This window comes from Haemaphysalis longicornis, unplaced genomic scaffold (genome assembly GCF_048455015.1).
Source record: "Haemaphysalis longicornis isolate Haplotype H1 unplaced genomic scaffold, Haemaphysalis longicornis Haplotype H1 scaffold_8, whole genome shotgun sequence".
Lineage (NCBI taxonomy): Eukaryota > Metazoa > Arthropoda > Arachnida > Ixodida > Ixodidae > Haemaphysalis > Haemaphysalis longicornis.
In genome coordinates this window covers 170026248-170037214 of record NW_027526445.1, presented here as the reverse complement: position 1 = coordinate 170037214, position 10967 = coordinate 170026248, and the positions used below count along the sequence as shown (strand labels likewise).

Genomic DNA, 10967 nt, shown 5'->3' with positions numbered 1-10967 from the left:
TAACCTTGTGGTCAGACTTGGGGACCAGAAAAGAGCTTACTGGATAAACGAACAGGCTCGAATAGATGATATGTTCAAGTAAAGAAAAGGAAATCGCTGGGGCTGCCCATGCAGCGAGACTAACCGAAAACCGGTGCAGAATTAGGGTAAAAGAGAGTACACCAAGAGATGGGTCTCGAAGAAGTGGAAGGCAAAAAACACCATGGAGATATGAAATAGGGAAATTCGGGGGCCAACAACAGAGTGGAACAGTGCAGGACAGGAGTTGTTCCAAGTCAGTGGGAGAAGCCTTCGCCCTGCAGTGGAATTGAGGTCGTTGCTGTTAATTATGACGATGATGAAAAGCGCGCATACATTGCTCTGCTTTGTTCTGATGTGGTGATGCGGGGAGATTTGGAAGCTGTTATATGCACGTCCTTGCGATATCAGGTGTTACAAAGGGTCAGTTACTGTTGCTGTGTGATTTGGGAACCTCCAAAGATGCGCTGGAATTAATAGCGTTTTACGGAAGAGGGGATATTACGAAGGAAACGCGAGGCTAGGACAGGCACGAGAACCACATCGCTTCATTAAATCAGTTTTTGTTGACGTCGACTTTTTCTCAGCCGTACACTGCCGAAACACCTATATCTCGGCAGCATCTGTCCTTGTCTATGGCGCAGTCTTCGCTTTTTTGTGTTTTCCGGTGATTGGAAATCGCCAGGAAGACCTGTATCCCTAATGGTTGTCATTTTATGGTTTCTATAATGACGCTAGCGGCCTTCAAAGCTTTGGAAATACCGCTATATCGCCGCTGTAAGGTGTCGCGTGGTGCCACCGGCAAACTCATCCAATCGGAGTATTCCCGAAGTGCAGTGCTCTCGTCCTTGTGGCCAAGCGGGAGATGGGGTGGAGTCATAGCTTCCCGTCTGCCTCTTCTTACTCTGTAGCTTAGACGTTCCCAAATGTACGGCCAACTCAACTAATAGAAGCACAAGCAGAAAAACCGAACTGCCCTTGCGTGGGATTCCAGAACACGTCGAAAATTCCCACATAAGGTTTGAGGGAGGGCTACCTCGAAAATCTTCTCTGACACTTCAAAGCACCCAGCATGCTAAGCTACATGCTATCGGCTTGCCAAAAGATCTACATCATTCATTTTCTGCTTTGCTTTAATGGCGTATTTTTACATGGTTACGAAAAAACATTTGCCTTAAGGCGAAGGAGTTTTCTCAGGTCCTTTTTGCGCAAATTCTCAGTGAGTTGAAAAAGAAATATCAGTTGAAAGAGCGTATCTGGGTGCCCCCTTAACGAATTTTAGTAGCCAGAAAATAAAATAGTTAGTGTGGCTTTTCAAAAGTTACAGTGTTTTTTTAAGGGAGAAGGGGAGAGAATGAACTTTATCTCTGCGATAATGTTATTGGAAATTATAATTGATTTGGTTGATCGTAGGGTTTAACGCACCGACGCAACACAGGTGATGAGGCACGCCATAGTGGAACTCTCCGGAATAATTTTGACCTCCTGGGGATCTTTAACGCCCGCCGAAATCTTGCACACACGGGCATTTTTGTTTTTAGCCTTGATCAGATAAACGGCCGCCGGGGCCAGGAATGGAACCCGGGACCTTGTGCTCCGACGCGCAACGCATTAGCCCCTGAGACTGCGCAGCGGGAAGGGTCGGAAATTACAGTAGAGATTTTGTCTCCTGTAGTGTAGCCCGCCGCATGTGAGCAACGCGTGAACCGGTACAACAGGGTAATCGCTCGGGACCTGACAGCCAGTTTGAGCAGTTGGCGGCAAGTGCGGCTTAAGCGTGAGGAACGGTGTTTCCGATCTTAGGACAGCATCAGAGCAGGTGAGGGCCGTCCGGGAAACGCCTGCAATGATTCTAGACAGGGGACTCTACTCTATTACTCTACGATTTCTAATTACTGTACGAGTCCTAACTAGTGGTAAAAAACAGCTTCTCTAAAGCTTGCCTCTCTAGTGATTGCTGTCACCTGCTTCGACTGGAGTGTGAAGAGGGGTACGGTCTCTGGTTGAGTCAAAGTAGAACAGGACTATCCGGGGGTGTTAGGAAAGACCTTTAATATGAGAAGTCTTGCTTACGGGTGCTTATTGGCGGGCTAGCGAGCGGGCCCCTTCCTTGCCAAACATTCCTGCGTGACCAGGAGTTCAAGTGATGTCCAATGTAATAGGTGTGGTATTTCAGTATTTAAAGAGTACACAGGATCGTACGCTATACATGCCGCATCTTTTTGTGTAATATTGCTAGTTGAGGTTATTTTGCCCCATAGCCACAGCGGAGAACGTTCCTTTCTTGATTCCGTTCAAGAATGATCTCCGCCCTGGATAGCTCTTAAATATATTCCCATTTAAAAATAGATAGGGACAAAGTGAGTGAAAAAGAAACTTGCGCATTTTAATTATGTTAGTAATAATGCGAACTGTGGGTCATGGTCTGAAAACCAAACAATTTTGTATTTCTTACAGTCAAAGAGCTCGTGTGCACCATTGGAGCCTACACCACCCAGGCGTTCGCGTACCCAGAGGATGGGCTCTGTCACTACCTGTTCTACTACAAGCTCTTCATAGACAAAGGAGGCGTGGTACACGGAGTGAGTGACGACTGGAGCTGGGACCTATACAAAAAAGAAATGCGAACCTATTATTCGACTCAGGGTGGAATGGCTTTTGACATCACGTGAGTTGGCCTTCATCTCATTTACATTTGGAGACAACGCCGGTGTTGTTGAGGGCATGTTTAGAGGAGAATGATTAGGGCGTGTTGAGACATGGTTTTCACGGTGGATACAAGCACATGCAAGACGAAGGACAAGCAACGGCGGGGACAGAGCTAACTAAAGTTGTTTTTGTGCAATCTGCATCTAGGCAGGCACATTCGGTACATAAAAGGAAAGGAGGAAAGGAAGAGACAGGCAGACTACGAAACGAAGCGTTTGAGTTTACACTGAGCTTCGACCATGTGAATATAGACCAATCGGAAAGATGCAGGCTTCATAACGCGAGGGACACAGGTTTGAATCCGATTACGCGAAGCGTTTATTTCTCTTCACCCGGGATCACACATCATCAACATGAGAGGAAATTGGCTTTCCTTCAGCGCGTTTTCAAATTACACATGCCATCAGTTAGAACACCAATTCTTCGCTGTAATAACTAAACTTGGCAAACGCCACCTACGCCAAGACATCTAGCTCTAACGGTGACAATAACACAGACTGCCTGCTAGCCCATTCTCCTAGTGTCAAGGGGTATTTTCGCCGCTTTCAAGATTTGCAGACCAATACTCTGTGCCGCCACGGCTCCGTCCTGACAATGGAAATCACGGAAGTGGTGGAAATGGCCCGCGCAGGACAATGCGTGAGGAGGTTGTCCGTATTAAGTGCAGAGAATCTTAGGCCCGCGCCTGTTCGTGGTAGCTTGCTCGGTGGGCCCACGTAGATGCTTTTCGCCGTAGCCGCTGTCGTCGCGGTGTAACCGAAGGGCTTGGAAATCCAAGCGGCTTATGTAGTCATAACAGTTCTAAACTCTTCAACTTGTGGGGCTTGCTTGCTGCTTAGCGCGAAGGCAAAATATACGTAATTAACCGGCAGCAACCGCGACAATTTAGTTAGGAACGCTCGTTGGGTTGGTTTTTACGATACTAAGCGAAAAAAAGTGGCTGTGCAACGCCGGACGGGTGGAAGGAAAAGCTAGCACAAAAAGAACACAACTTCCGCTGGCGCAGTTTCAGGCAGTGGTGCGCGAGTGCTTGGAACGCTGGAAATTTGATTTACATTGGGTAGCAGCTTTATTTGGGAGTAGCTTTAATTTTTCTGTTATCACAGCTATCCAACTCGATTTATTGACGAATGTGGAACTTGGTGATTTCGCGGGGGGGGGGGGGGGGCGCTTTTACGTTTCTTTGTGTTCAAATCTCCCTGTCTTTGTCGGATTGTTAGGAGTTACGTACCCGGTTTCTAGGCAGCCTCCTTTGAGGTTTTGTTGTACTACAAAGCCTAGAGTTTATTCCCCTATCAAATACACAAGGTAAACTAGTGGAGTGAGACTTATCATTCACCTGATCTCAAATTCATCAGGACTTATAGGATGGGTAGGAATTTGATGTAGTATTCCGGTCATCTGAAAGAAAAACTACTTTCACAAATCTCGGCAAATGTGTTGAGCGTACTAGCCATTTTATTTCATTTTTTTTTTCTGCGAAAAATTCACAAAGTTTTCACACGCAGAGGGGTCGTGAAGTTGATTTGCAGCCGAACTCAACCCCGAAATCGGTGGTGGCGTCCTCGAAAACTATATCACTTTTGCTTAAACGTGGATTTTAATGAAAGTGGCCCGTTCGCGCAGTGGTTAAAACACCGATGTCAGGGTACCGGCTTTATTTACGCATTCGGACCTTGTGAGCATGTGCTTTTTGTTTGAAAGAAACGGGGTTGCGTTGAATGTTTATAAAATTTAGTGCACTGATTGACATTGACATCGCATCGCTCATACTAATGCAGTAGGCTAATCATTTCGACATACTAAAAACTCTTAATGTCATTTTCAGTCTGTTACCGGGCTGACTGCCATTTTTGATTGGTGGGTCCGTTTTAGCAGCGAAGCCACCATAGAAGAGAACTTAAAGGAGCCCTGATGATAAAATGCAAGTTTGGTTTATTCGAAAGATTTCGTGTTTTATAGTGTCCCCAACGCGTGTCCGGATAGAAACGATGTTTTATCCACTGATAACCTTATCAATTTACGTGAAAATGTTAAGTTTCCCGCAAGATCGTGTGTTTTCGTGGTCTGCAATGACATCACAGGAACCGAACGCTCTGCAGCCGATTTGAAAGCCTTGGTTAATATTAGTCAACCGAATTGGGGCCACCATACCTTGGAGAGCCGTTTTCTGCCTCTCCTTTGTTTTTGCCCATATTTGAACCTGACTTGATTTTGTTCAGGGAGAAAATATTTATTCGTAAAACAGAGTGCTGTTTCGACAAATATGGTCATGTAAGACAGCGTTGCTTGCGTCAATCAGCCAGTGTCGTCGGAAAATACCCCACGCCGCAGTCCTGTGCAGCTAAACCAAGCATAGGTCGCGCAATTCGCGCACCAAACTTGTTTTTTTTTCTTCATGGCTTCTTTAATTGCGATTTTTACACTTCAGTAATTTTGAACACATTAGGTCTATTGCAAAATGTCCATCCGTTATTCACAAGCGTCGAATAGGGTCAATATAGCAATGGCCAAAATTGGCACCAATCCATGCTGAGGGTAGTTGCACTGCGAAGCGGCAAACGACACGCACAACTATTACCCATGCAACGTGGCTGGAATACGTATACATAGCTCTACAAAGAGTGAAACCAGAGACTCTGTTAGTTGTTACCTAGGGTTCTCCGGGGCACCGTCCCGAAAGCAGCAGCGCCTGGGGAAAGAAAGCGGAGAGGAGCGTCTTTGGAAGGGTGAGGAGGAGGGCGGCATGCGCTGCTGAGACGTCATCTCTGTCAGTGCTTCCCACTCACTCATGTGCCAGGTGTCGCACCCCCAATCGCCCCACCCCCCTTCCAAAACGCTGAATACAAACAACCGTCTCTCTTCCCGTGTCCACCTGTGGACGTAGCTTCGTCGGCAAGAGGACAGACGGTGTCAGTGCTTCATGTAGACGGGTGTAGCCAGTTGCGAGTGGTAGCGTGGGAGTTTTCTGCTGACGTGGGCACTAAAATTTCCTTGGCTGGTTAGAGGCATACTGCTTGGCAGTAGAACTTGCTACAAACGCTGAACTGGTAGGACAGCGAATTCTTCAGCTTGTGGTTGGCATATATGAATAGTTGTACGCTGGTTGTTGAAAAATGCGTCTGTGTATGCACTCTAAGAACTCGAGGAGTGCTGGGCACTCTGTCTAGGAGTAAAAACTTTTGTCCCATATTTCACTCCCTTTGGAAGCATTGGGCGACTCTTCCGAGGAGTAGCGCGTGGCGGCCGAACGAGAGGCGAAACACTCCCCGTGGGATTTACTTGCTGCTTTCGAAGCGGAGTACTTGAACACTGTGTGGGAATTGCAATGCCATCTCCAAGGCAGCGTTCCGTCACTCCCTTTAGGCGTAAATAAGCTCTATTGGCGGCGTTCCCGGATACTGCAGACGGGTACTACTACTCTCACTTGGAAAGCATCTCGTTACGCTTCAAGAGCGTTCTGCTATTCCCCGCGAGGCAGCGTATTTTCGCTCCGCATGCTACTAGACCCCCCCCCTTCCCCACGATGGTACTATAGGCAGTTACAAGCAAACAAAACAGGACAAGCTATTTTGAAACATGGAAAAGAAGAAAAAACAAGCTCAGACTTTATTTTTCAAAATACCACAACAATCGGTTCATTCTGCAATTTAACACAAAATGCAATTTATTGGGAATTAAAATATCACGGCATAAAAACGGTTCCTACTCCACATGCACACAGGAGACGTAGCGCCTATTTAGGATACATCCAAGAAAAATTCACAAATAAAAATGCAGCAAAGCAATTAAAAACACTGAAATACAAACATTAAATTACGACAATAAAAATGACATTAACATCCACAAATAAAAAGGTACTGGCATTAGCACGAAAAGCGTCAGTAGAAATACAGCAGTGGGAGAATAGTTAACAGTATTAACATAAAACAAAATGGCCTTAGTACATCAGTGAGTGCTTCACATGGACTGGAAAAGCCAGCTCTTATTTAGCACACATAAAAAATATTTACAAATAAATTTTGCGAAAGAAAAATCTGGGACTAAAACAATTCAGCGTGGATTACTATTAACGCATTACAAGGTGCAATCAACACAAAGATACAAAGCCACTGACACGGCAACTTTGCAACAGATATTTTGGTGGTACAATAGGAAACCGCAGGAAACATTCCCACTGGGTTTTTTAGGCGGGTGGTTCTCAAATGAGGATGCGCTAGTAAGATTTAAAAAGGCATAACTTGGTATCAAAAACAAACACGTTCGAGCTGACTTACTGACTTACACGTTCGAGCTGTAATTACCCCTTAACGTTCGAGCTGACTGCTTCATAATGTTGGTTTCGGCCTTCAGAACAGTACCGACCAGGGCACCGTGCTTGAGCCAAAGTAACGTCTACAGAAGCAAGAAGGTGCGCTTCGCCTTTGAAGCGTATTACACAATGAACGGATGGGAACCCATCCACGATGACCAAGGGTGTGAGGAGAAGTGTCTTGAATGCGACGGCCACTGCTGCTGACGCCTAGGGGATCTCTCCCTCTCTAAAAAAAAAAAATCTTCGGGCAAGTAGCGTCTTCCCGTGGTTCCTACATAGACAGAAAGAGGGGGACAGCAAAGATAAGTTTTACAATAAAAAAATATGAACGAGTTTGACAACGTTAAATGAAGTTTATTGGGTGATAGATTAGTTTTTGCGCCGAGAGCACGCATTGAACCCGTATTGGAATGCCATACTGCTTGGCGCAGTAACCAGTCTAGATGCGGATGTGGTGACCTTGGATGCCACCACGCTCATTGTACCACTTGGCCAATGTCATGTCAGACAGCGCGCCCTACAGCTGTCTGCCTACGCACTGCGCCCCAAACCCATTAGTGCTTACGTGTCCGTAGCTTCAACTGTTTACCCCGCTATCGTTCCCGGTATAAAAACATTGCACAAAATTTAAGGAAACATAACTCTTTTTGTAAGGTTATAATCCCTGAATAATTTGCATTGGATTTTGTCCTCAGCCGACTGCAACGTAGGGCCAATTATACTTTCACAAGACTAGCGTGGAAAAGTTGCTAATGGGTCATATAGCTACTGTTTTCTTCATTCTCGAGTACGCTTCGTTGCATGCACGCTGCAGATCGTAACATTTGATGAGAACCAATAGGCTCGTTATTGAACGATCAGAACGCCCGAACGCTCGAGCGACGGCGACAACCGACGCGAAAAAAGTAATGTAATGGGTACAACAAACAGTGTGGGCGACAGCGACAAACGAAAAAAAGTAATATGCATTGCTGCCAATGCCCTTCGTCGTCGTTGCTGCCGCTCGCTTGTGGGCTGCTTCTGTCCGGGAATAAACCCGCGACGGCGACGGCCCGTCGCCTGCCGCTGTCGCCGCCGTCAGCGGCATGTGTAAAATATTTAGCTTGTCTGTGTCGCACACAATACCTGTTTGCCGCACACACTGAGTGAGGTTTCTCGCGTCGCTCATCGCCTTAGACTCATGTAATTACCCCTTAACAAAGCGGTGAGTACGCCCCGAAAAGTCCCATTTCCGTCCATCCTGCCCTCAAGCAAAACGTAAAAAAACTTGTCTGAACAGCATTTCAGCCTGCTGCTGTACGCGCGGCGGTCACTAAAATTATTGTAATTTAGTGACTACCACGCGCTAGACGCGCTCCTATCACTCAACTTATTGTACGCAATTCTTTGGAGCCGCGCAGGTAGCCACAGCTACTGCACGGCCGCCACTCTAACCCTAGCCGCCGAGCTAAGAGTACAGCGTAGCGCTAGCTGCGACTACTCGCGCGACCATGCTTCCTACCTGCGAAAACATACCGCAAGGATACCAACACTTCACGAATCACAGGGATTGAAACGGTGCAAGAATCGACGCTGTCTGCACACAAAGCCGCCCTTCAAAACTAAGCAACGGTCAAAATCAGTCACGAAAACGTTAGGACTAACCGCTTCCGCGGACCGAAGTACCGAGAGTAACTCTGCTTCGTTAAATACACAAGACAAGAATACGAGGTTAACTAATGGCTTACCTCTACTTCCCGCCAGCGTTTCTTCGTCCGGTAGATAAATCCAAGGTCGTAATAGCTGCGAAAGATCCCAAGCTCAAGGCGCGAAGCCTGAGACGGCCGCGGATACAGTCCGGCCATAGCGCGCGCATCGCCACACAGTGCGCATAGTTCCGAAATCGGCCTCAGCGCTGTCGCCGCTGTGATGTTCGTCCGAAAGAAAAACTAGTACCACACACGCACGCACGCACGAATGAACGAATATACGACTTTCTCGCGTGTGCATGATGTCGCGCTGACGCACAAGCGGCCAGCAGTTAGCCGACACGCGTCGTATACTGTGTCGAAGCAAGTATGACGATAAGGGCAGGTCCAACTTCCCATGTTGCACGAAGCGTCTGCTTGAAAGCCCAATTCGTTCGTAGCACATTGACATCACGGTCTGGCGCGGCCTGTAAGTCGCCCGTCCGGCCTTGGCGGGTTCACCGCCTGTGTAGGTTTTTGCAGAAAACACGCGCACTTCGTGGCTCGCTGACGGTGCCTTTCTCACGCTTGCTCGGGCGGTTCGCGTTACCTGATCCCCCGGATGTACGACGCGTTACGTATCGTGATCCACGCCTGCGCCGCCGCGGGGGGGGGGGGGGGGGGGGGTCATCATTTCTCTTTGCTTAAAGGCGCTTGAGTTCCAGCAACCGATCGGTGTGTACGCTTTTATCGTCGCTCGTCAGCCGACGGGATAGTTTTCACCGTAGAGGGTGTATTTGAGATGCCCTCGCAGCGGTATCGCCTGTTCCTCACACTCCGATCTTGCAGATAGGCCCCATATTGCTGTTAATACCAGTTATGTATACGGATTTCCTTTATTTAACCTAATAAAACCTATCGTATGTACATGCCTATCTCGGCGACACTAGCCACGGTTGTTGGGTCGGGTTCGTGTTGCGCTTGCAGCTTGAGCTATCAGAAGAGCGCGGACTTCACTTCCTGCAACACCATTTTTCTCAATCGATCTCAGATTTACAATCCGTTTTTTTTAGCTCGACTAGGCGCGGGACAAGCGTACGTCTATCAAACTCTTTCAAAGCGACCGTCTGCAGCGGTCCGTAGATTAGTTCCTTCGGTTTGCCGCCTGCCGCCACTGAACGCTGCGAGCAATCGTTACACGAATTCATATTCTTGCACGTTTAGAATGCGCGGCAGAAGTAATCGGGCGCTTTTTACACAACCACTTTATATAATATATTCGTATGCAAATAAAACATCGCTGATGAGTTGGTGTGCGCAGATGGCAGGAGTGCATCTCCATGCTTACTCCCGCACTGGAAAAGAATGAAATTGCAATTCTACTCTTCGTACTGGAGATGGGAGACGATGCGCAGGTTTACTCTTCACTGGTGCGGGAGCAGAACTGGGGCGGCACTCCGCCGCGCACGAGAAGAGTGCGCGGTCAGTTTTGCTCTCCTCCTCATGGGGAGCGAGCATTGCATCCAACTCCCCGCAGCCTTCGAGGGGAGTCCACCAACGCTTGCAAGAGTACAATGACTGTTGGACTCTTCAACTGCTCCCCCGATTTCTTAGAGTGTGCCTTATTGAAGCAATGGCGTCCAGCAAACATTCGTGGGGTGTGGTGTGATGGACATTCAAAGAAAGTTGGAGGACGTACTACGATCACCCGTGGCATGATCCGGTGCTAAGTAATACGTTATTCTAGGAAGGTCCAACGGACTTCCAACTCTGATTTTCAGCGCAGAAATTTGAGCTAGTTGGTGAAAACACTTCGACATGGTAAAAAGCGTGACAAAAAGTCGGGGACAGAAGGAGGCGGACTAGTGCCAGTTTTCAGGTATCCTGCGGATGTTTTAAATGAGATATTTCCAAAAAAAGTGTGCATATGATTGACCACGCGAAAACAAAAGAACGATTTCTGGCGTGCACTGAGCATCCGGCCATAGTGCAAATTTGGCCAATACGTATTTACGAAAATTTTTGCAGGCCTATGAGGGCACGGCCGTTTTCCGGCGATCGGTGCGCCAACATGCCGGCTATTGCGGGAGCAACTGCAGGAACAGCATTCGCCACCCTAGCTTCATTTCGCAAGTGGCGTTTGGCTGGGTATCCTACGGCTTATTCGTACACCTAATATGATTTGAAAAATTATGAGTACGTTTATGCTGGACGTATCAGCCCCTCACGGCTAAACAGTGCACTAGAGAGTGCGCTCA

The 10967-nt window shown here is 47.5% G+C and overlaps 1 long non-coding RNA gene across 1 annotated transcript; it reads right to left on the bottom strand.

The window, feature by feature from the left end:
• Window positions 1–6312: 6312 nt before the first annotated feature.
• LOC144148719 (uncharacterized) lies at window positions 6313–9222 on the bottom strand. Its single transcript, XR_013318037.1, has 2 exons — window positions 8770–9222; window positions 6313–7313 (listed from the first exon to the last, which is right to left on the bottom strand). It is a non-coding gene; the product is annotated as an uncharacterized LOC144148719 (long non-coding RNA).
• Between the last annotated feature and the right edge of the window lie 1745 nt (window positions 9223–10967).